Source organism: Lontra canadensis, unplaced genomic scaffold (assembly GCF_010015895.1).
Source record: "Lontra canadensis isolate GAN:19392208 unplaced genomic scaffold, GSC_riverotter_1.0 scaffold11, whole genome shotgun sequence".
In the NCBI taxonomy this organism is placed as follows: Eukaryota; Metazoa; Chordata; class Mammalia; order Carnivora; family Mustelidae; genus Lontra; species Lontra canadensis.
Genome location: NW_022631005.1, coordinates 15,698,970 through 15,725,277, shown reverse-complemented (window position 1 = coordinate 15,725,277; position 26,308 = coordinate 15,698,970). Strand labels below are relative to the sequence as shown.

At 41.0% G+C, this 26,308-nt stretch overlaps 1 protein-coding gene and 1 long non-coding RNA gene across 10 annotated transcripts in view; both read right to left on the bottom strand.

The window, feature by feature from the left end:
- The window catches only part of ZEB2 (zinc finger E-box binding homeobox 2), a 134,565-nt gene that overhangs the window by 68,510 nt on the left and 39,747 nt on the right, over window positions 1-26,308 (bottom strand). The gene's annotated exons all lie outside the window — the stretch shown is intronic.
- LOC116866875 lies at window positions 24,181-24,935 on the bottom strand. Of its 2 annotated transcripts, none has more exons than XR_004382503.1 (2): window positions 24,868-24,935; window positions 24,181-24,471 (listed from the first exon to the last, which is right to left on the bottom strand). It is a non-coding gene; the product is annotated as an uncharacterized LOC116866875 (long non-coding RNA). The 2 variants fall into 2 exon arrangements; XR_004382502.1 differs by lacking the exon at window positions 24,868-24,935 and adding an exon at window positions 24,585-24,860.

Genomic DNA, 26,308 nt, shown 5'->3' with positions numbered 1-26,308 from the left:
TGGTTTCTTTTAGGTTGCTAAATAAGATTAGAAACTACAAAACATCCATGGTCACTTTTTAAAAGACTCACAAAGTGGTTAAAAATTAAGAGTGAACTACTGAAACTCAGGATATCCAGGGCCATTACCAACAATAAACAGAAGGATAAGCCAGATCATAACTGTGTAGACACTGTCAAGGCTCCATCAGAAGCGAATGACAAGGAGCACTGTGTAAACTTGGAACTTCCCATGCCAGCTTTTTAAATTTTATCATCTAGGGGACGTTCGCCGTCATTGGAACCCCCTGTAATTCAAGATATACACTGGAGCCTGGAGGAGACCTGGGATGAATTATTTTACCTAGACCCCTTGCTTTGGAAGCAGCTGTGCTTTGATGCATATTTTTGTGAAAACCAAGCTCAGTACCTATTGTGTTTTGATTAATATTGCAGTTCCAACTCTTTTGAAAGCAGGACGTTCTTATCTGGGAACCTCGTCATTTCTGATGTCCCCATGACTGTCCTTACTTGTAGCTTATACTAAAAGTGTCAACTGTGTGTAGAAGGTATGGGTTTTGTTTGAACACAGGATTTTTAAAGTTAGGAGAGAGCCATGAAATTATCCCTCATGTATGTGAATGTACACACAGTGTGCCTGCCTACACCATCACAGCATCACACACACTCACTCCCCTCACACACATCACACACATCACTACACACACGCTCTATGCTAAATCTGCCTCCAATTAACCAAAAGCACAATTTTGCCCTGACAGGGAAGATTTCATTTGGTCCACATATGACTAGGGAGCCGATTTCATTTCCTGTAAAAACCCCCTCAAATGCTGCAAAGTTACCTGACTCAGCTGCTTGTAGAAATCAAATTCAGTCAGAGATAACAGCTAATCATTTGTCACAGTAAGAAGCAATTCCCTGAAATCGGAAGGGAAAACCTGCCGCTTCAATCCGCAGGTCTGTCAGATTGCTAGAAATTACATTCTGCTCTGACTAACCTCTGCACTTGGATTGCTAACGACAAGAAGTCTGCTCTATCAAAAGAGAATATCATACAACCAGGAACCGCTTCTGATTCGTTCTGTTCCAATAACCTGAGAAAAGTTTATGGACATGCCTTGCTGCTTGGACCTCAATTTCTACCAACCTGCACACTGTTTTGAATTTATAGCACTGCGGCTCTGTAGTAATATAGGTAAAATTTACAGGCTGACTATCTGCTACTTCATTGAAAGAAAATTAAGAGTTGATTTTACAACCACACGACTGGAATTTGCTTTCTGATACTTTGAGGAAGTACACAGTTTGGAGGCTTCAATTAAAATGCCAAAAGAGAAAAAGCAAATTGATTAACTCTCAAAATACAATTTATATTTTTTAGAAATGCTTCCCGGGAGGGAATTAACTTTATACTCTTCTATGTAAACACTATTTGTGCAGCATATTATAAGTTTAATAAAAATGATATATCACCTCTCTGCTAGATTTATAATTTGCATAGAAGTAGTGGATATGAGATCTTGGTCAAAATGTTTCCCCGTATGTGTGCGTGTGTGCGTGTGTGTGTGTGTGTGTGTGTGTGCGTGCGCACAATGGTGTTCAGGGGATGGTTGGAAAGAGGTAGGGCTGGAATCTCACCCAAATCCTCTGGAGTCATTACCATTCAAATGTCCTTCAAGGTAGCTTATTGACCCCCCGGGGAAGCCATTGCTTTGAGTTCAAATCTCATGATCCTTAAAAAAATAGATGACTTCTATTTTGCAAACAATACTTGGCCAAATGCTTTTCTTTTGCCCTGATTAGATTTATGATGAACGCATATGCTGCAACTCTTTTATAATAACAGTAACACAAAGATGAAAAGTCAGAGATTCCATCTTTAAGAAGCCCGTTTCTTAAGACTGAGTCTATCCCATGGCATGCGTGCGTGCGTGCGTGCGTGCGTGCGCGCGTGTGTGTGTGTTTATAAAGCATTTTATTTTCCACAGTGGAATCAGCTGAGGAGAGACTGTGAGCTGTGACTCTGAATTTCCTTTGCTTTTGTCAAACTGTGTCACAACTGTAAAGTTATTTTAACAGAGTTTATTTGCCTAGGCATTTCCTTTCTCTTGTAGTAGTGTAAGGAAAAGGGAAACAACAATTTAACATGTACGTACAGTCGAAGTGGATGTGAGGGACCTTTGCAGCTCCTTTCATGAGCAGACAGTTCAATGATAACTATGCAGGCTTTTCTTTTTGAAGCTTTATAAAAACTATTTATAAATCCTTTTCTGGCTTTTTTCATCTCAATTTTCCTCAAACAACTGCAGTGGGCATTAGACAAGTTCGAAAGTTCTAATTTCTTTCTTTCCTGGACCTGTCCTGAGACTACCTCCTTCCTAGTGAATATTGGCTCAAACAGGGGGACTTCTGTAAATTTTTCAACTACTATGTTCTTGGTGTAAAAAAAAAAATCATTAACACAAAATACAATAATTGATGTGAATAATATGTTTGGTGGGATTATCCAATAGAGTTCCTTGAAGTAAAACTCGAATCAATCCTTCTTCCTAGGTCTGAACCTCCCCTTGGCCTTAGAGCCTCTCTTGCCTAGTCATTCGTACAGTGTGGCCAGGGCTTAAGCTCCAGTACTGTATGAGAATGCAAACAAGCAGATTTCACAATCAGATGACACTGAGACGTACGCTCGCTGTGCCAGACTCTCTTTACTGACTGTTCTCTCATCTGGGGCCAGACTGAGGATCTGAGAACCTGCTGCAGTTAGAAAGAAGCCACCTGACTGCTAAGTTGCCCTCCTGTCTATTCTCAATTACCCCAGCAACACAGCCACCACCAGCCAGGGTTTCCCACCATTGTTCTGGCCAGAGAGGCATCCCTCAAAGGGGTATGCTGCTTCTCTCTCCCCAGAAAAAGGTTCGCAGAAGAAAATGCACCGTCAGTCTCTACAGGCTTGCTAGAATATCTCCATTTCCAGGGTCACCCGTGTGCCTTAAAAACTCTGTTGAGGAGGCTGGGTTGATCATGGAATCATGCCTGACATTTAGGCATTATCTTACCAATACCAGAGTTCAGTCAGACACATTTTTCACTTGATCCTCACAACAGTCCCTTGAGGGAAGGAGGTACAATTAATAGCATCAAATTTGATAGATGAGTAAACCCAGACTCAGATTTTTAACTTCCCCCAAGTCACCTAAAGTCAGAATCTGGATCTGCTTCCTGCCTCCAGATCCTGCCCGTCCCCAGATCCCACCTGTGCTCTTCCCGTCACCTCTGGGATACACGTCGAAATCGGCACACAAAAGCCACAGCGTTTCTAACTACTTAGCAGAGTGTGGCAGTGTAAGTATAATATCCTTGTTTATGGGATTCAGTGGCGGTATCTGTGCCCGGGCATGAGAGGGAAATGAAGGAAAGGGGAAAACTAAGCCAAGGTTGAGAGCAACTGAAGTCCAAGTTGTAGGAAAAGCAAATTAGATGGAGGAAGAGCATCTGGTCATCAGTATCTTAAACATGTATTCATGAGTTAAGTGATGTGTGTCATTTTGAGATAGAATAGGTTTATCTTTAAAAAAAAAAAAAGAATAGGTTTATCTTGCTTGAAGGTGTTTCTTCTTAATTTTTGTGTCTTTTAAGAACAACTCACTAGTTATATGCTGGTCTTCTACCATATTCACTCTCATCTCCCCATGTATTTGAGCATAAAATTCAAATGGCTTCCACACATGAACAGACAGCTGTAGACTAAAGAACTCACATAAGTACCTTTTTGGTTGACATGTTTTCTGTCCCAGCTCTTGCTGCTTTGAGGCTCTGGGCTGGGTACTGGATTAAAAGTACTATTTTTCACTCAGTCGTCAGCATGTCATTGGAGTACTAATGCTAAGACTAATTTAGAGAAGTATGCGTAACGTCACAGACTCTGTGATATACCTGGGAAGCCGAGTCCCTTATACTCTGTCGGAACTTGAGATCCGTCCCCTATTGTCTGTATTTGTGGGCTATTTTCATTGCTTCTTCACTGCTACCTGTGTGACACACAGAGACCACCGCTGCCACCATCGCCACCACACACCACCACACATACCACACACCGCTTCACATTTTCAGGCATTTTTATTTACTAGAAAACGGGGGGAGGGGGACACTTAAATATGACTTATAACATTCTCAAATTGCCTTTCTATTTTTATAACTGAAGCCTAAACTCTGAATGGATGGAAATGGAACTGGAAATGCTCACCGGTGTTTACAGTAGCATCAGGGAGAGATTGTAGCAAGTTACCTGACTTTCACAAGAACACACTCCAAAGAATTTGCAATTCTTGTCAGCTGGATGAGTCTTACTGGTATTGATTCACACCACCGTATTCACCTTGGGCATGATATAGATATACCGGGTAATATGAGGCTTGGGCTCTAGAAAATCATCATTCTGTAATTTTATTCACGTTTCAACTGATGGAAGACACAGCAGATACTTAAATTTTCTAAAAGAAAGAAAGAAAAAATCCTGCCCATTCTTCTGAAATTGAAGTAGGCAGCCCTTGAAAGATCACCGGGAAAAGTCTGTATTTTCTCAGGTTTAACTAAATAATTTATGCATACTTTCACTTTGGCATGATGAAGCAATTTTAGCCTTTAAAACCCACAACTACTCAGGAGGGAAAAGGTCTGGTTCCTGCAACTTAAATAATTTAAGCGTCCAGGTGGAAATGCTTTCGGCAGTTCCCCTTTTTGAGACAAAGGAAGAAGACTTCAGAATTTGGAGATACCAAGAATAAAGAATTGATAAAAGATGTACCCTTGGATGTATTTAATTTAGAATGGAAATCCTGCAATCTTTTTTTTAAATGATGTGGGCCAGAGTGAGAGAGGAGGAGAAATGTCTGCTCGCCTGCTGTTTATAATAAATGAACACATAGAAAATAATACATCAGCATAGTTCTAAGTCACACACATACATATATGTGTATACAAACATATAATATACAAATACAAGTGTCTATAAAACCTAGATAATCCAATAACCCATATCAACCCAAGCCTTAAACATTTGGTAGCTATTAGAGATCTCACAAGAAGTTGTGCTTTAATCCCTGGGTTCCTGATTTATACACATGTGTATATCTTTTGATATATAACTGAGTGTATTAGGACAAATGAGAACCAAATAAAATGTCACTTTTCTAGGACGGAGGACTGCAAGAAAGGATACTACTGAAATACGAGAGGAGGCTCTGAAACGTAGATGTCCAATTTATTAAGTGCTCTGAGTACCCGGGCTGGGTGCCTTCTGTCAGACTTCAGAACCGCCATGGGGAGGTTTGCCTTCCCACTTACGGGTCTGTAAGTGACATATTCGTAAAAGAGTGTGGGACTTGGGACGTAGTCCCTGTAGATTTAGAGCACAGTTTAGAGTCAGAAAGTTTTCAGGGTTAAAAAATTTCCTGCCGTCTTATAAACATACCCCAAAATGTACATAATACTTAGTGCTGTTATTTCTCGTGGGAGAGAAAAGCACCCAGCAACTCATACACGAAGCACTTTTTTTTTTCCATATGTATATTTATCACATCCAGATTTGATGGCTCATGCAAAGATGAAAGTCAGCTAAGGTACAAAAAAAGGTAACAGAGCTAAAGAGTTGGTTTCCTTTAGAGTTGAGTGTGACAAATTATACAGGAAGGGGGAAAAGAAATCTTGCTATGTTTGTATTTTTGAAAACGAACGGAGGCTTCATTCCATTAGAGAGGAAAACGAGCCTTCAATGCTCATGAATTTTAAGTCTCCAAAACTTTTGACCCTGTGCATCCTGGGCCTGCGACATACTGGGTCCCCTCAAGAGAGAGCCTGAAGAGAATACGAAGAAAGGTAACCCTCGGAGCCAACAGGAAATGTTAAAGCTTGGCCAGGGCTGTATAAAAGAAGGTTACTGAAACCAAACAACACGTCCAGAACAAGGTCGCTATGTTATGATGATTTCATTCTGAATGTGATTCTGGATTTGTTTCTGTTGTGGTCGTGTGGGTGAGGGCCACCTTCGGTGACATAGGTCAGAGACGTGGACTGGAGAAGAGTGATATTAATGGGTGGGCTCATCAGTGCTGTTAGGGGAGGAAAGGATTATTATTCTTGATATAAAGAGGTTGAACAGCAACAGCGGAGGTATGGAATGTGAATGGTGGCCCAGAAAGAGATTGAAGTGGGGGTGGATTGTTGCTTTTTTCTTTTTTCTTTCATTTTCTTTTCTCCTTTTTTTTTTTTTTCCTTCCTTCTCTTCCCCCCACCCCAACCCCCCCGGCCTTCTTTTGGTCATCCATTGACTTTAATTAAGCCCAGCCAGCCTCTTAAGCATGGGAAACTTGGAGAACTTTTTTGTTTAAAGTGACCTTGTTCCCAGGGTTTTCCCCACAACCTCTCTCAGCTCTGTTGCAAGGATGAATATTCACATTCCTGCTCTGAATCTTAGAACAGGGCACCTGGCATAAACAGAAAATTGTAATCTCATCTGAAGTATAATACTAAGGGCGCTTTTTTTTTTTTTTAAGGAAAAAGAAACCTCTCTCCATAATCCTGCTAGTTATACTTCTTAACTGTATTATTTTAAGTCAATTAATTCAAATTTTAAAATAATGAAATTACTAGCAGAGACTCTAAACTTCTTTTAGTATATTAAATTGGGCAGATTGCTTCTCTCCTTCTAATTATGAATGTTGCAGTTACAAAAGAAACTGTCATTTTGATAGAGCAAAAGACAATCTGTCTGCCAAAAATGTCCAACCATAATTCTAAAAAAAAGTCATCGGCATCAAGAACATGCTACTTTGTTTGATGTACTGTCTTATTGGAAACCTAATTTGCTTTCAACCTCTGAGACAACACATAACATAAGTTTGTGTGACTAATTTTTCTTGGAAATATGAGTAATTAGAATTAGGGGCCATTTTCATAGCAGGAGTGGACAGGTTTTTTAAAAATTCAAAGTAAGTGCTAGAGTTATTTTCTTCGCTTTTTTTATAGCACTCCTAAAACCAAGTAGAGGGGGGATGCTGAGCTTTGTACTGGATAATGTGAGTCCCCAAGTAAATTGTGAGCGATTGCAAAGTACGGAAAGGTTTATTACCTAAGGTGAGCCCTCCCAGAGCTCCTGGAGTATAAAAGCATTAAGTGTATGTTCTAACAAAGTCATAAAAATCAATAAACAGGAACCCCCCACCTGTGCAATGGCCCCAGTGTTAAGTTTTATACATGTAGTAATCGTGCATATCAATTTTCACCACCCTTCCTACACTAGCTATTACAGGGCCTACCACCACCGGAGGGACGGCAAGAGCTGCACCATTCATCCATCCCACGGAGTTGTCTACATGCCAGGCCCATTGCATCATTGTCAGTTTTATTCTATCTGCGACTGGACAAGGCAGCAGCCCTAGCTTCTATACACCCACTCAGTACCGCAACAATTGCAAACTGTGTGCCTCTGTTTAAAGAGTTTACAAGTCCTTCTGAAAGAGAAACAGAACCGTTGCATATTAATGCCCCAGACCCCAGAGGATCACACAATGGGAAGGGGAACGACACGGCGCTGCCACTGATAGGTGACCTTGGCCAACTGCTGCTGACTCTGGCTTCTCCACCAAGGTTTAAAAAATAATCGTGCATTCCTGGTAAACCTCCAGGTAACCAGGTTTCTCCAGCAACTCGATAGAACCTGCGCGCTCCTCAACAGCCAGAAGATTCCAAAAGCAGGGGTCAGCGCCCTAGTACATGCTCAGCAACGTAGGCTAAACAAGTTGGCTCTAAATAGGCAGTATTTTCACCAAGTTACAGAAATAGCGACTAACCTCACACTTACTTCATCAAAGAAATCCTCTCACCCCACCGCCCCATTTTTACCAATAAGGCAGAAAATATCCCTGAATGTGTCACCTTTGTACCACATTCACACTTGGCCATCCATTACTCTGTGTGGGATGGCGGTGCAGCGGGGTGGGCAGCAAGCTTATTCCAGGCCCAGCCACTTGTTGGTTAAAAGGTCCAGTAACATTGGAGGAAATACCTCACTTGGGGCATTCTGGGGAAAAAAAAGGGGGGGATCCCCTTCTTTTAAGTATAATCCAAAGATAACAGCTCTGCAGTGATGAACATTTGAGACGAGCACCTTCATTCAGACACAGGACTTGGGTGATTTTTTTTTTTTTCTTTCTTGTAAATGATTCTATTGGCCATAGTTTTAACAGAGCCTCAAAAACAAAGGCAGCCCTTGGGGATGACTCCTCTTCTCCCCTCCCCAGCAAAAAACACCAACCCCAAAACAAACCCCCCCCTTCCAAAAAAAAAAACCAACCAGGAGTTTTATCTGTCTGAGGTTGCCTTTGACAGCGCTCACAGCACGGAAGTGCCACTCATGGGTACTTAGAGCTGCGTCATTTAGGAGCATAAAAATAGAATAAAGTTGTGTGGCAAATGAGAAATTATGATATAACTCAAGTGCCTTGCCATGAAACAGGCGAAATGAGCCATCTAAACATTTTTTTTTCCAGAACGAAAAACATAAAAATAAAGAAAATAGAAAATGCGAGTCCGGTGTGATTTCCAGGAAGGTGTGCCTCGAGTCTTCTTTCCATGCCACCCACCAGAAGAGTCGCTATGGATATGACAAGGAAATGAGACATTTCTAGCAAATGCAACGAGAGTGAAACACTGCAGTTGTGAACAGCTGGCATACAATAGATAATTTAAGGGAAAGTGACCCTCATGTATAATTTTTAACTGAAGAACTGTCAGGCCCCATTAGTTCCAATAGGGCCTGCCAGGACCAAGATCGGTTTATAGGAGTATTGTATTAGCATAGTTTCTGAGAGAGCAGCATGAACACATAATATGGGGATTCAGTAAATTTAGTGTTTTTAAAAATTGTACACATTATTTGTTATGCGGACATCAATGTTCTCCTCCTGTGTGTTCAGAGTGAAAAGCCCAATAGGGTAGCGACTGCCGTGGTAAACAATTTGTGAAAAGGCCCTTCTGAGCAGTTGTACTACGTTCAAAAGTAACCCCCAAAAGTTAAAAGGAAAAACCAAATAGTGGCTCTCCTACTGATTATTCACCGTGGTACTGAATGTTGATGACTCAAAGGCCCTGAAGGAAATAGGGCAAGGAGCAGAAAAACTATAGACACCAGTTCATCCGAAGTTCTTGTCAGGAAGTGCGGAAATTCCCAGACAGTCGGGGAAGGAGGTAACACGATCTAATCGGGGAATAGATCATGTATGTTTCAAAAGTAATAGCTGAAGTAAATCACAGAAAGAGAGAGAGAGAGAGAGAGGTCACCCCTTCCCCTTCGGGTTGGCCATTCAACTAAGCAAATATGTAGGAAAGCGTTCTTGGCAGCTGGGTTATCTAACTTAAACACACGGGGGAATGACAATGATATACAAGTGGCCTGTTCTGGCTTCAAGGAGTGCCATCTTTACCGGAAGCCTAGTTTCGTGGCAGGGGAAAGGAAATAGTGACTACTCAGGGAAGGCTTTGTGAAGAAAGGGGCAATGGAGCTGATGAGACACAAAATACTTATTAGCTTAGTGCCTCGTCGCTCGGTTACTGGGGCTACGTTTAGCACCTGGGGGAGTGCACCATACTTCGTGCTGTTGTGTGATTTGGTGCAATTTAAAATCGTGCTGGCCTTACCTCTCTATCCTTAGAGAGAATGGCTTGCTATCGTCTTGTTGGTATTCTTTGGTGTAAATGTTTCGAGGAAATTTCAGGCACTTATATCCCAAATTAATGGGATTCTTGGCATCCTCCCTCCCTTTTAATGTTGCACTGATGTGGAATTAATCTCTCTATTTAGGTGGTTTGTCTTTGCTACAAATATTAAATAATCAAGTCAACATCTTTATATATTTAAATCTACCATTTTGTTATTTAGAGAGGCAACTATTCACTTCCATAATTATAGCCACTTAAATCAAAATCTACTAATTAGATAACATAGCTGGGCTTCACAGGTATTACAGAATATTCTTTACTAGACACTATATTACAATCATTAGCTCAGCTATAAAAGGGCTTAAATACTAATGTATTTTTTAATTTGCTTTATAACCTAAACAAGCAATCAATGTACATTAATAAGCATAATTGTTTTTTTGGCATCTGTCCATTCATTCGGTCCACCTTGACAGCTCCAGCGAACACATCAGCGGAAGTCGGTAACCACAATACACAAGGAGCAATCATCAGTGACATCTTCTCAAATACACGTTATGTGTTAAGTTATTTTGATATCGAGAGATTAAAACCTCGGTAGCTTGTGTAATGTCCCCCTTACAGATGTTCCAGACAAGGGGTTTGACAGATATTTCCACCTCAAATGCCACTTTCAAGTGGCCATAAAACAAGCCTTAATGAGGTGATAAATGTGTTTACCTTTGATTAGGTGAGCTTCTGGATATAAGGATATGGAGGACCACTTTCCAAGAGTAAATATGTACAGAAAGTGCTGGCCACCACCACCAGTTCTGTTGGGACTCTCAAGGTAAGTAAGCACAGCTGCACCAGAAGCACCTCACTCCCCCTTCAGCTCACTTTTCACTGGCTAATTTGGCTTTGCCAATGGAGGGAGTAACATGTGTGAGAAGTTTTTGTTTGTTTGTTTGTTTTTTGTTTTTGTTTGTTTGTTTTTTTAAAGGATGGGGCCTTTTTTTTTTTTTAAGATTTTATTTACTTATTTGACAGAGAGAGAGATCACAAGTAGGCAGAGAGACAGAGAGAGATGAGGAGAAGCAGGCTCCCCGCTGAGCAGAGAGCCCGATGTGGGACTCGATCCCAGGCCCCTGGGATCATGACCTGAACCGAAGGCAGAGGCTCAACCCACTGAGCCACCCAGGCGCCCCACATGTGAGAAGTTTTTACATCACCTGTGGACCCTGACCGTTCTTAGAAAATCCATTCCAGGATTCCAAGACCCGTGTTCTTATACACCCTGACCACAGCTCTTCCCATGGTGTAGTACAATTGTCTTCCTGCTTTGTCTCTTTTTCACTAAACTCTGAGGGCTGAGATTTTTGTTTCTCTCATCTCTGTATCCTCTGAGGCTAGCACCGTGCCTAACCCATCATTGGCAGTTACTGGTGTCTTCTGAAGGCGTGAATTTTGTTGTTGTCATTTTCTACAGGTACTAGAGCGATGCTTTGTAATTCTTGTATCTAGACTTATGTATATAAGTTTTGATATCCTACTGTCTTTTGCCAAATAGGCCAATCAGCATCCCCCAAGAGCGGTACCCAATAATCCACTCTCTACTTGTTTCTGATGACCTTCCTTCAGGGTGACTTTGACATAGTCACACAAAGGTTTGGTGGTCTGAGGAGACTGTTATCATTCTGTCCTTGACAACTTCCGAAAACAGAAGTTACTCTGAGCCTCACCAGCAAGCGTGTAACTGATAAAAGTGGAAGAAAAATAATGCCAAAATGGCAGCCTCTCCACACAACTTGCATGCGTTCTAAAATAAAGAAAATATGAATAAAAGGTAACTTATTCAGTGTCACTCGTACATATTTATAGTTTAAAAATTAGTCAAAGTTTATGTCCTGAGGTTGCACCTACAGGGAACCAGATGTGCCTTCTGCATGTGACCTAAGACAGGCCTGGAGCAACAGCTAGATAATTTCTCGCTCATCCTCTACACCGTCGATTGCGGCGGCTTTCTGAGGTGAGAGAAACTGACAGCACTAACTCTCCAGGGCAGAACTTTCCAGTCAAGTGGATCAACGGACTGAAAATCTCTTATGAATAGTCATTAGGCCTTCATTACAAACCCCTCAAAACCCAGTTCTCTTTTCGCAACCAAATGCCTTTTGTCATCTTCACAAGGTGCATCATTTAATTACCAATTGATTTCTTTATATATGACAACATGTCAGATAGCAAAATACAGTGTATCTCCCTCAGGGGGCGAAGTCTGTTAACCATCAGTATGCTGGGTTACGGAATTAGCTGAAAAGCAGACACCCTGCGTACTGTTTCTTTCTTTTTAGCTACTTTTCCTAACATCTGAGCTTCTTTCTTTTTGTTGTAAAAAGCCAATAAAAGAAAAAAAAGGAAGAAAAATGCTAATGAGAATCATGATAGAGTCCTCCCATACCCTGAAACACTTTCAAATTAGTGAGAGTACATTTTAAGCTTCCTCTACATGAAAAATGAATGCCCAGTAACATATAGGGAGTATACAGCGAATTCCAAAACGCAACTATATAGAGAACGACCACAGCCCATCTTTCGAACACAAGAAAAAAAAAAAAGTCAAACAATTGTTCTCATTCTACCAAGAATTTACTCAGCTTCTGACTTAGCTAATGCAACTGGATCTTCGGCTGCACAACGGCTGTCTGATAATCAAGTCGGTACTGTATTAATAAGCTGAATAATAAGGGAATTTCAAAAATGTACAGGACTATTATACCGTAACAATAAAACCTCAAACGGAGTAAACCAGGGCAGTGCTGAAGGTGGGCGTCAGGAAAGAATGAGAGCAGTGTTGCGGCAATGCACCCCATTGTGTGGTCGTGTAAATGCCTGCTTCTTTCATACACAGAAGCCACATTACATGAGTCCGAAATGTTCTCAGAGCGTCACTGTGACTGGCTGTGCTAGAACCTGGCACCGACGGGTACTGAAAGCTGACATTAAACTGTAGGATGTGCTGCAGGTGTGCAGGCCTGGGAACGTGCTCTAATTACATATTTTCCTGCCGCGCGACAATTAAGGTCGCCAAAATAATTGCCAGTTTCTTAATCCCTCTCTAACAAGACTGACGGAAGGAATGGTTTATTTTTCTCTGGTTGTTTTGAAAGTGTTCTTCAAGATTTTGGTTTTCTATGGAACTGCATAAAACTAATTCTTATGTTCAGATGTGTGATTATACCCATTGTTGGGAGAAAAAAAAAGGAAAAAAAAAGCTTGTCTTGGAATTGTAGTAAAACTAAAATAATAATAAAAAAAAAGTAAATTGTATAACTTGGTAGGTGGTTTAAACATTTTTTCTTCTTAAAGAAGGCAGATTTTTTCTTTTAAAACCCTGTTTCTTTCTACTTTCTGAACTGCTCAGATCAGGTGAGATATTAAACTGTGCTGGGGCGGCGGTGGGTGGGTGGGTGGGTGGGTGGGAACCAGACCACAGGCAAACACCGACAAAATAGGTGTCTTCCCTTACTTAGCGGCGATTCTTAACCTTTGGGAAGGTCACACATTAGATCTTTTTAAGAATCTGATTAAGTGCACGGACCCACAGCCCGGGCAGAGGCATCAATGCGCAAAATGTTACGTGTAATTTCTGGTGGCTCCCAGATCCCTTAAAGATCCATTAATGAATCACCAGGAAAGAACCCCAGTCAACTAACAACCACTGGAATTATTTATACAACTCCCTTCATTCACCCATCCTTTCATCCCCTGAGCCATCTGACCACCATATGAAGGATACGGTATCCACCACAGGCTTCAGGAACCAAGTTTGTGGGATTTATATTCTTAACTAAGACCCATTTATTTCATTATCATTAGTTGTCAATTTCCCATTTTAGTTGGGCTAATTGGGCAGAGCTGAATCATTTAGTGCATTTTGAGCCAGCTCACTCACTCTTGCCCCCTTTCCTACAAATCAGAAGATAGCAGCGCGCGTGCTGATTGAGTACTTAGCAGACAAACCGAAGTTATGTCAAGCGCATTACGATTTAACACAGGCTGAATGGTAGGGGCAGCAGATGTAACTAATGGGGTTAGGGAGAGAAGAAGCTCGAGTGGAGAGAGAGGGGATGGAGGGGAAACAAAAGTGATCGTATCGGTAATAGAGACTTCAAAGGGGAGTACTTTGGAAGATTTGGAGGGGGGTGCTGGCAAATGGAAAAAGAGGCACATCTGCCTATAGAGTGGCTGATACAGGAGAGAGGAAAGGCCTGCCGGGAGAAAAAGCAAAGGAGGAGAATCAAAGGTAAGGAAATGTAGAGCTGCAGAAGAAAGGAAGCTCACTTCTATTTATGGAGGTAATGACACCAGGCCTCATACAGTTGGAACTGTCCCAAATTCCCCTGCGTCGAGTGTCCCATCCATGAGACATCTTGCTAAGATGGAGACCAAAAGCAACCATAATGATTTCATCTTGACGTTTGAAAATAAACCAAGTTCATTCTGATGTTTGAAAAATCCTTTTATTACGAGATCGGTATGTAGTCTAAATATTAACTGCTTCCCCCTTCTTTTATTCATCCATGTTGGATGCTAAAAAACAGGGTTTGGTCAAAACTGAGGTCTCTTAGTAGACAACTAAAATTTGAGTTTTATAGATAGAAGTGAGGCACAGGCATGCTATTTCTCTTCTTTCATGAGATGAATGAGATAATTTTGTTCTTACTTGAGGACATGGACACTTGAATCCCAATGGTAGTGTATGTGTGTGTGGTGGGTGGGGGGGCAAATTATCACTGACCATACAACAGGGAGTAGGGAGAGAGAAAGGTTGGGAGCAAATCCATAAGGCAGTATCAGGAAGGAGTGCAGGGACCGGAACTGGGCTGTGCCACTAAAAATCATACCCTATTCTGTGGTGCTGTTTCCACCACCCCTGCACAATTCCTGTCCTTGCTCGCATGGTAAACCCCACTTTGGTTTTTTTTGTTTGTTTATTTGTTTGTTGTTTTTTGTTTTTTGAGGCCAGCTCAAGCATGTCCCTTCTTACAATTGTGCTGACCTGCCTAAGGAGGGGAAATCTCAGCCCCTCCCTGTCCACAAATGGAATGAAGAACTTACCTTGATTCTTACTCAATTTCATTCTATCAGTCATTCAACAAACATTTATGGCTTTCTTGCACATTTACGGAATATTAAGTATTTACTGAATATTGAATTTTTTAATATTTGCAATGTGTCAGGCTCTGATCGCATCAAGCCATAGTTTCTGACACTGACCTGTGAGGCTCTGTGAGGACTCACCTTTGGACCTTGACGCTAAAGCTGTATCTAGCACCTGGTAAGGAGTTAATATTGGTCAAATACAATAATGAATAGCCGAATATAAAGTAACTTCCCGGTTGGCAGGTTTATAGTAAAATGCTTCAAGTAAGTGTAAGCTTTTAAAAAATGGTTTTCTCTTATAGTAGTATAGTCATTAGCCACATAAGTTTTTTTAATGTTGCAGCTAAGTTCCGGGTTGAATCACAATCCCAGTATAGGTAGTCTTCTCCTGGGCCTGGGGCCCAGACACCAGCCACCACCCTGCCTTTCACAGAGCATGCTAAGTAGATGTCTGGGGATTCATTTTTGATTGATATAAATGTCATCAGTCCATCCTGAGCAGCTCACAAACACTGGCGAGACTCTCGTCTGCTGATCTGGTGAGTGCCCACAGACTCCCTGTTAGATATTCTTCATATAATTCTACACCTACCCCACACCAGTCTTTTTTTCTAACCCAATTTCCTTGACCTGCGTTTTCTTTCTAAGCAGACTTCAGAGACAAAAGCAGAGCACTAAATCATTTTCTTAGAAAAACACCATCAGGCTATTTTGGTCATTTGGGCTGTATTCATACACCGTACCTGAAAAGTTATTTTGAGATAGTGTAGCTCACTATCAAAATTATGTTTTCCTCATTATCATTATTACTTCAAAATGATCATTAATTTGCTCTTTGGCTTTCGAAGTGGGAAACATCAAAGAAACAAGTTCTCCCTAATTTAACTTTTCTTGAATAGTAACTGATTTACAAACAAATTACTTGTGCCTTGTAAGGAAGAGCCAAACGTGTCTGCTCATTTGATACATTTTCAAGGGCTATAGTGTGGAAATGAGGCTCTAAGAAGCTCCTGTGTGATCCACAAACAACTTCACGCTATATTACATGTGTATCAGATATGGGGACCAAACCCTCTGAGTTGCAAGCAATGTGCCATGCAGAATGCTTGCCTGGCAATGCCTTAAACAGCTTATTTAAATTGCACACTTTCCAGCCACCACTTACAGGTGATTTTGAAAGTTCATTACATAAACTAAAGAGCTTCATCTCCATACTTTGTTTCTTAAATCATACATACATCATCCCTAAAAGGTGCTATTTAATTTCCCTCTCAAGAGCTCATCAACTGTGTTAATAAATCCCCTTACAGAGTAAAAATGTATCCAAAACAGGCAGGAAGCTTAAACAAATATTCCAACTTGAGGGCGAATAATGTTAGAGAGGTGGAGAGGAATTTCCAGGATGAAGTTTTGCTTTGAATAGGGATCACATGAGCAGCATTTTGAAGTCACAACTTCACGGTGTAAGATGATCAAAGCCAAGTATTAATACTTTTTTATCAGCTCACCTTCTAAACAATATTTCAGTAGATTTCCTTTCACACAGTGATATTTGTAATAAATGTTCTGCCTTTGTTTTAAAGTCAGTCTGTAGAAAGATGACATCAGCTTAGCAAACAATAAAGTGCCTGTAATATTGTCTCCAGAGGGCTGTTACATTTACTTTGTAGCAGTAAAATTCAATTTTCAAAAAACACTACATGAATGATGTTAGGTTATTAACCCTATCACGGCCGTAAAGATATCATCATTGTGTGCAGGATGTAGGTCACTATCTAGAAGCCTTAAGTTGCTTTTTTGTTAAATAATCCATTTAAGCTTCTTTTCTCTCCCCATAGCCTGGGCTGTGTCCCTTCCTTTGGGGAAAAACTATCCCAGCATTTAGCCGGCAGGCTGGAACAAGACCCTTACACTCTGCCTTCTGAGGCTGTCTTCTTTTGTTGCCATATAGTTATACCGCCCCGTTTCGAAGTCAGTTGTTGCATTTATTTTCTACCGAAGCCTGCCGTTCTTGAGTATACCTTATCAGGCTTTTCAAATGGCAGAGTCATACCTCTCACCCATTTCAGTTTGAGGACAAAAAGGAGGTAAGGATGTGTCCTGTCCCATTTCAAAGCCTGAACCTCTCTCGCGTTTCAAGACCTTGAGCACAAGCACTGTATTTCGGACCGAACGCGGTTCAGTTGCTCCGCACGAGTAAAAACCGTATATACCTGATAAAAGTGATTACAATCTCTCGTGTTCAGAAAGAAGAAGTGTATTTATCAGCAGCCTATCAGCATGCAAAGAGTTAACCAGTTAAACTTCGACAAACCCCCACAGCCACTTTCCAAAAGCTGACAATAAGTAAAAGAAGTGCTGGTTATCCATTTTTTAAAGGGATGGGATTGGTTTTAGAAGAAAAGGAAAGAGGATCAAACACCTCAATGCAACAAAAGGTTGTGTCAGAAGGCCCTCAATCACAAACCTCCTTCAACAACAGATATCCCAACCTTCCAGAGCAGTTACCCGGGCAGCACAGCTAAAAAGTTCTCTGACATGAAAAGAACAAAAAGCAAAGGGACAGAGGTAGTTATTGTCATGCACACTCCTCTCCCTCTCTCTCTCTTTCTCTCTCTCTCTCTTTCTTTCTGGCTCGGGCTTCTCCCTCCCCCACGAAACTTTTGCATAAGCTGTTAGAGAAAAGTGATGGTGTGGCTTGCTGAAAAGAAACCCCTTACTTGTGAGCTACCTCCTAGGTGGCGAGGTAGACCTTGGTGGATTTTTTGTAAGAAACACCTGATGAATGGAGAGATCATCGATGTGAATACTTCAGAAGAGTCATCTGAAATTAGAATCATAGCCCTGTAAATATGGCCAATGTTCCCTTGTAAACGCTGTTGTTGTTTCTTTTAATTGATAATGTTTTCTTCTCAGACAAAGTCTGTCTTCAGTGCGCAGTGGATGTGAGTTATTTGCATTTTCTGTGTCGGGTCTTAGAGGTCTCTTAACAGCATGTATGAATTTTCCACTAAAATGTAAATTATTAACAAGTCAGAGTTTTCATTTGTTTTATCTCCTGATGTGAGATCTAAATAAGTACGTAGAACACTTAAAATTCTTACCATTTCTCTGCTTTCTGAGAAATAAATCTCATGCATACTGCACAATATATTTTTTTACGCATAACGTGTTTCCATGTAATGGGAAGAAGAAACTAATTTGAGGGGGAATGCTATATGTTTCCTGGAGACTTAGCTGTATGAGCCAAGAGTATTAACCCAAAGGAGGGCCTGGCCATGTTTTCTTCACCATAATCACCATCATCATAATCTTTACCATCATCTTCTTCATAATCATCCTCACAAAGCATCATTTAAGGTTTCATCATCACTTGGTTGGTACCAGCCACATTCAATTAACTTTGTCCTTGATTTGTAGGACATAATCTACTGATGGAACCAGATTAAAGGAACTCAGTTGTGCTGTCATCAGAATTTACAAGTGAGGATAAAGGAGCACAGGGTGTGAGAGTGACTGAAGGTGTGTGATTGGGTAGTTGTCCTTTGAGAACAGCAACAAACATTTAAATGGAGCTTACTATGTGCCAGCGGTGTTCGACATCATTTGCCTTTTTTTCTTTCACAATAACCCATTTTATGGATGAGGAAACTGATGCTTACGGGTGTTTGGTCACTTGTCCAATGTCATAGGTAGCAAGTGGTAGAGCTGAGATTCTGAACTTGGTCTCATGATCACTGACCACACTTTGCCACATCAGAATGGAGGGAAGGCAAGGAAGGACGGTTGAAAGATCCAAAGTTTCCGGATCTGCCACACAGGGGCACCGATCGGGGTGGGGACAGCATAGCAGAGTCTCTGAAGCAATGAGAGAAATGACTGGATAAAGAATAGAAGGGCTTACTTTGGAAAAGGAAGAAGAAAGACAGGTGCCGTTCGTTGAGGGTTGGATGACGAGGTGAGACCTAGAAAGGGAGCAACAGAATGAGTCCAGAAAGCAGTCGGTGGTCCCAGTGGAGCCCAAAGAGAATGGTGGACTGGTTAAAGGTACAGACAGAGGAGAGCAAGTTCATCAGTGGTAAATTAAGCTGAGGCCTGATATATTCCTACGGACGCAGAGACAGAAGAAGGCCGCAAATTCCCAGTGGGCCAAGGCCAAAGCCAAAGCCTAGACCAAGACCACAACTATGAGAATGAAGACGAAGGGGGTGGATTCAGGAAACATTGGCCCCCAAAAAAGGAGAAAAAGTGGCAATGGTTGCTAACAGACTGAATGTGGGGAGTGAGGAAGGCGGCGGGTGAGACAGAAATAACCCTGGGGTTCCCGGATGGGAGGTGACGATAGGCTGGTAGTTCCCACTGCATTGGGAAACTGGGCAGATAGGGAGCATGAGTTGCTTTTTCCCTTGTTATTTAATTTGCCAAGGCCAACGTCAGTAAGTTTTGAGGTCTCTTGTGGGAAGAGTGCTATGTGGTCCTAAAGCTGGTTTCACTGGTGAATACCTTGACCTTTGTAATAGAGGTCAGTGGTCTACAAACTGGAGAGAGAGGCTGTCAGGTGTGCAGGAATCAGATGGGGGAGGCATGGGCGCTGGACTGCTAAAGAACAGAATGTGCACATGAGGAATGTCAAGAACATGATCTAGCTGCAGAGGTGCAGGGCTGTTACAGAGGTGTAGGTGAATTGAGCATTATTTATTCTAGTGTGGAGCAGAGAGAAATGGCCTAAGAAAATCCTTCAGCCTAAGTGGTGGCCAATACCTCATACCTTGGCTTTATCTGCTGTAGGTAGAACAGCCTCGTTTAAACTCAGGCAAAGAAAACTGCATTAAAAAATAAATAAGGATACATGCATACAAAATGATATAGCATCATTCTTTTACTTCCTGGAGTCAAATATTTTGCTAATGAATCATTCAATTTTCCCAAGTACTGTTTCTAGTAAAGCAGAGTGTATCCATAAAATATTCTTTTTTTTTTTTTTTTTTTTTTTTTTTTAGTTCTCCCCAATGCCTCCTCCTGGGTTCACCTGTATTTACAAACATCTAGCCTTGTGAATAGTCTTGCCTGGCCAGTTGTGAAAAGTGAAACTCCTTAACGCAGAACAGTGGAAAAGGAGGGTATTATTTCAGCTGGGAGAGAAGCAGAGCCCTGCGATGAGACTGATTGATTCAGACCAGATGGGTGGCCACACATAGGTGTGACAAAAATAGAAACAAATTGCAGACATTCCAGGCACTGTCCTCCCGTGGCCAGGAGGTGGGTCGCCCATGCCGCTCCCTTATCTACCTCCTAATGTGCTTGCCAATCAAAGAATGTTAAGGATGCTAACTAACTCTTCTCCTTCCTGTTAGCAGCCTGGCCGGTCACATGGCATCAGGGTTTAAGTTCCATTTAAAAAGTAAAATGACCATTGTCCAGCTTTCCCTCCATGTAAAGCCAAAGCAAAACATTTCATCTAGTGCCTGCATATGTTCTTTTAAGTTCCTCTTCCACACAAAAACTACCATGCCAGAAACTTTCTCTGACTGTTACCTCCCAGATACAGTGTATTTTAAAGTGACACCAGTGTTATAATCATGGACTAGAATTTACTTCATAGGGCCCCAAAGAGTACCGCATGGTAACTGAGAGTACTAATCCCATTATAGGCATTTGAACCAAAAGTTTCCTAAGTCTGAGGACTCTCTGCTAGAAAAAGGTAGGACCTCACCTTAGATAACCATTAGCTTCCCATTTCTTTTAAGTCACCATTTGATGTTTAAGACTTCTCATGGACTATTTTGGCTCTCGTTTCAATAAATTAGTGAATCTTGAATTTATAAACTGAAGTAAGGGCTTATTAAGCTTGACAATATTGGGAAAAAGAAACACAACATTCTCATTTATTACAAGAATTACTTTCTTACTTGAAAGGAAACTCAACAAGCATGGGAAATTTTCTATCATTCAAAACTGAAGTGTAGAAATTATGCACAAATTTGAATATTTATCAAACTTAAAGGAAACTCCCAAAGCTTCTTGTACAATAATATAAAACCCAGAGAAATGGTAAGCATTCAATAGCAGCCCAGTGGCATTTAAACAAGTCTGGGAGAGGCTTTATCATAAGGAGAGGAAGGTTTTCTCACCCTCTACCTCAAATGTCCTGCCCTGTTTTGTCCCAGCGTGAAGTTGGAGTTTATGGGTTCTCACAGACGACTGAAACTATTACCTACTTGCTATAAACCTTCTCAGATTTCATTGCTGTGGGTTAATCTGTAGGTTCTCATTGACATCCCCTGTTGTCTCCCACACTCACTGTGAAGTTTATATGTACCTACTTTATATGTACCTACCACCTGAAAGGCAAGGCAGACCACTGTGCTCCCTTTTACCTCTATCTGCAACTAAAAAAGTAATTCCTCAGACAGAACTTTCAGCCAATTACACCTGGAGGGAATTATTAGGTTAGTTTAACAGCTACATGTATGGGTCATTTTTCTTTCCACAAATTGCTGGCCCATGCTGTCATGACGCCCATCTGGAATTAAGATTCTATGGAAGACTTTTTTCATGAAAGTAGTTATTCATTTTTTTGTGTGTCATGGCAATTCCTAGAAGTAATGTACTGGTCATAGACAGCTCTTGAATTTAGTCTACCAGTAGGCTGCCTCCTTTAAAAAAAAAAAAATTCCTGTGCAGGTGGAGATTAGCATATGAAAAATGTTTTTAATTTTGTCCACTCTCGGACTTACCTATCTGTCAAACCCATACATGTGACAGCAGTTGGGTTCAACTTATCTCTGCTTTCCCACCTCAAGAGCAGGTTTTAAACAGTTCAGGGGCTGTTAGTTATTTGTAAGCTGAGTTCATTTAGCTCTCTTTCTCAAAACAAACCCAATAAAATACAAAGAGACCAAACTGCCAGTTCGGTTTCTGGATATCAGAAATAAAAACGATCATCTCCATGAATCTGTGAAAATGACTTTCTTTGACAAAAGGAAACAAAGCAGCCCGCACAAACCGTCTCATGACAGCTACCTCATGAGATCCCTCTGGTTCTTTCCCTGTGAAACTTCGTTTACGTAGCCCTCTTCTATAGGGATCTTTCCTATAGGCTCTTTTTTTCTGTTGCTTATCTTTTCTCTCTAAGAACCTAACCTGCCTAATTTTGCAGTTCTCATTTGTGCCCTTTGAGTTGTGCCAACCTTGGCTCAAGGCTTCACAGAATTAAGTGAAATGAGATGCCCCAGTGTTGGCGTGGCCTTGGATCCCTTTTGGCTTCATCCTTCACTGACCGATAGGACTCCCACAGGGCAGTACCTATCGTGAAGTGGGCCTCAAGGGGTTAACATGGGCCGAGACTCAAAATAGACCCGCAACTCAGTACACCTACTCAGTTATACAGAATGAGCAGTAAATATGTGCATGCAAATTATGTTTTTGTTAAAGAACACTGAAGTTACAGTGGAAAAGTAGAACGCTCTTTCTCACCATTCGACCTCGAAGAAGATCAAGGACACCGGGCACCTTGCACTCTTCAAAGGGGCCGAGCTGAGGGTAGCACCTGAAACAACTTTTCCCTACCACCTACAGCCCTGAGACTGGAACGGGAAGAAAGCTCTCATAGGAAAATAAATTAGCTCCGTCTTCTCTCAATTAAGCTAACTTCTCTACATTTTACTAGTTTCCTTGTTTTACCAAGTTCCTGGGCATTCAGCCGTCACAGCTCAGACAATGCCTTCGAAATGATTTCATGTATTGGAAATAAAAATTCTTCCCTGCGTTAATCAGATGTCTTAATGAATGGGCAGATATCGGCAGGCTGAGCCTTTCACGTGCTTTCTCCTCATTTCACACCGCTTTCCCAAAATCAAAATTCTCCTGTTTTGGACAGTCAGAGGTGAGTGGACCGCAGCCAGACGCAACTTTCAAACTTAATCTGCTCCGTGCATTTAAAAGCGTTCATGGGCGCAATGGAACACAATTTATATATTATCTACTATCTCGGGTAAATATTGGTCTTAATAATAAACTGTCTGGGAGATGTATGAAACCTGTTCGCTCTCCTATTGATGTTTTACTGGCCATAAGGGCTAAGGCCCTACTCTATTTTAAATTTAACTCCATGAAAATGGGTAGTACCCAAGAAAATGCTAACACAATTCCAGATAAAATATACTGTTGTGAGGCTGAAAAGTGCATGCAAAGCAAGCTGCATTATTAGAATGTTTAAATATTAATTATACCGCTGTGTAGTAAAGATGATCAAGTATGAGTGTCAACTAATTTTCTAAAAGCTGCAACATTTACTTTCATCTAAACTTCCTTTGTTAAACTAAAACTAAAAGCCCAGCAAGTTTAGTCTACTTGAGTGTGTTTATTTTTATTGGTTTCTGCATAATTTTTTTCTACCATAAACCAACTTTAACCCCTTTTCTGTAATCTCTGCCAGTATAACTCCAATAGCACATCATAAAATTCCTATAATTCTTCAAAGCCACGGAGTTGGAAAGGAAAGTCTTGGGCATTTTGTAACAAATGCCAGCTACAGGCCTCAGCCAATTATATTTAACTCTTACGAACCTTCTTTGTGTGTGTGTGTGTGTGTGTGTGTGTGTGTGCATGTGTGTGGATAAACTTAGAGACTCATGCTGCGTGGTCGCTTCCATTTCCATGGGAAGCATCCTCCATTCACCTTTGAATGTGAAGCCAGTTCCTGTTTGTGAGGAATACGGTGGTGGAGGTAGGACCTGGCTCTAGGAGCTGAGTCTAGGCTGACAGATGGGGAGACAGATGTACTGAGCCACATAAAATCAGAGAGACTTCGTACCTTATGCAGAAGTCTTTGCTGGTGGAGGCGAGGTGGGCTGAAAAGTGGCCATTTAAATGAACTCCGGGGACAGAGGAGTTAAGCGGAACCAGTGCTACTTTACCTCTCATTTCTTTTCCTCATCTATTGCTCTCTTAGATTCTCAAACAGCTACTAGACCCAGGTAGGAGAATCACTTTGAGATTCTTAAGAAGAGACAAAAGGAAGAGCATGTGTGTGGAGAGAGACGCTCGGGTTTCATCCCGTCACCCATGGATGCCCAGCCAGGGTTTCCCACCTGAGACAGATTGCGACGCGTGTTCGGCTCACTCATGCACGAGAAGCAATACACAAGTTCAGTGTAAAGCCACTTTAAAAGCTCATCGGGTACACACTTTGCTTGTGCAAAATACCTTATTCATGACGCAGCAGTGAGGGCCTAGGTAATTACTTGAATCAAGGTAGCCTCAGAAGTGTTTAAATCTACAAGGACACTTAGGGCATGAATAATGCAAAATCATTTGCATCTAAATTTTTTAAGTGTTCTTTATTCAAAAACTAAAATGCAGTTCCGATTAAAGTTTGATGAGTGAAAGCTGAGCACTTCATACACACTGTGAACTGTCTCCTATATGTGGAAATTATTTCAGACAGTGGTGAAGGGACAAAAGAGTTTGGTTTCTTTTTTTTTTCCTTTTAATTTAAGTTGTGATTAAGTCGTGCTGCTTTTGAGCCTAACTTTCTTTAGGTTTTGTGGTGGCCGTTGAGGTAATTCCTGAACTTGCTTAGCAGATACAAGTCCAAATTTCAATCCAGCCCCTTAGGAAACACAATGAAAACACTTACTTTCTCGCAGACCCAGTAATTTGCCAAACAAAATGACATTTGCATTCAAAGCTAATGCAGTGCAACTTTGCTTCTTTTTCTCTCACCTAAAATATTTTATTCCAATTATTCGTCTTTTGGAATCACCAGACACAAAACATCTCTGTTCTTGTAGAAGCTCAGAATTCCCCATTTTCTCCTTATTTGATTTATACTGCTGTGTGAATACACATTATTTAATATGTTACCGGCAAATTTTCAGTGAAAAGCTAAGTAGTGTCAATATGTTAACCCATACTTTTTTAGGGAAACAAAATTGAAAAGCTAAAAAAAATCAATCAATAACCCAAAAGCAACTTTGTTACAACAACATATAAAAAGGTTCCCCACCTCAAAATGACTTTTCTTCACGGAGTTTTCTAAAGTTGAACATTTTGAAGACTATTTCAAAGGTGTGCTGTATTACTTACAAGATTAAATTACAATATTGCTAATTTACAGATATTTTTGTCAGAGGTCTAGAAAAGGGAAGTCAATTATTTAAAAATAAATTTTATTTTGCTAAATTTCTAAAATCTATAGTCACTCGGGCCATATAACCTGTCTTGGAATTTCACAACGTTTGCATTTCATTTAATTCTGTGAACATTTGAGAAACCACAGTTTAAGAAACTGCCCATTGTTTCCTGGATTCTTTTGCCATGTGGGGGGAGCTCTCCTGGCCCTTCTTTTCTACCTGAGATAAAAGTGAAGTTCAAAAAAAAAAAAAAAAAGTGAAGTTCAATTAGGAAACAGGCCTCTCTTGTCTAGTTCACAGGAACCCCTCATGGCTATGTGGACAAGGACAGTTGGAATGTGGTTAGAAAAGGAGGTAGAAACCCCATCAGGATAACAGCAGAACTGACCTTCCAAGCAAATTTTCAAGGTAGGCCCACTCTGTAACCCACAGCACCTCAACTTTAAAGGCCCTTGCAAAAGGGAAATTATTTTCCTGCCCTAGCCCTTATAAAGTATAGACTACCAATTTATTGCATGCTCCAAAGCAGGCTTTCACTTTATTGGAATTTTAGATGAGTGTGTTTGCCACACTCTTGGTGAGTGGGTATGCTTTTTTTTTTGAACAATGAAAACATTTTTAAACTCATTGAACAAAGATTTCCCCAGCAACAGACCCCCTGCTCAGCAGGTCACCTATCTTTGCGACAGTTTTTCTTTTCCCACGCTAACCCCAGGGCTCATTTGCATAAGGTCTCTGTTGTGACAATTAGTTTCAGGTGAGCTGATTTCTATGCAGCTAGCCCAAGACGATGCACAAGCCCTGGGCCTCCCTGATCCTGGTCCTAATTGCGACTGACTGGCACCAGACACAATCATCCTCTTGATTCAGCAAATTGTCCTGCTAGTAGCTTGTTGTGACCCCGCAAAGCACAAATCATATCATGTCGGTCCAGCCTAGTAAACAACGAATAAAATACACTCTGAATGAGCATCATAATGTTTTTTTCCATATTTTAGGCCGAGTTGACTAAATGTATGCAAATGAAAGCAACAGTCTCTTAATTCTTTTATTTTATTATTATTATTATTGGGTTGAGAGTGGTATTGTGGCTCCCCAGAAAAACTTTTTCAGAAAATGGGACTGCCCCCATATGTAAATTCTGTGGCTCTATAACCCAGTCACCTGGGAGAAAGTCCCCAGGTAAAATAACTGGCTGCTTTCAAATTTCTCTTAGCTTTGTTGTTGTGGAAATAAGTAATATGCTCTTTCATCATCTCTGAAGCTACAGGGTACATCAATATGCACATTAGCTGGGTTCCCAGTAGTCGCTAC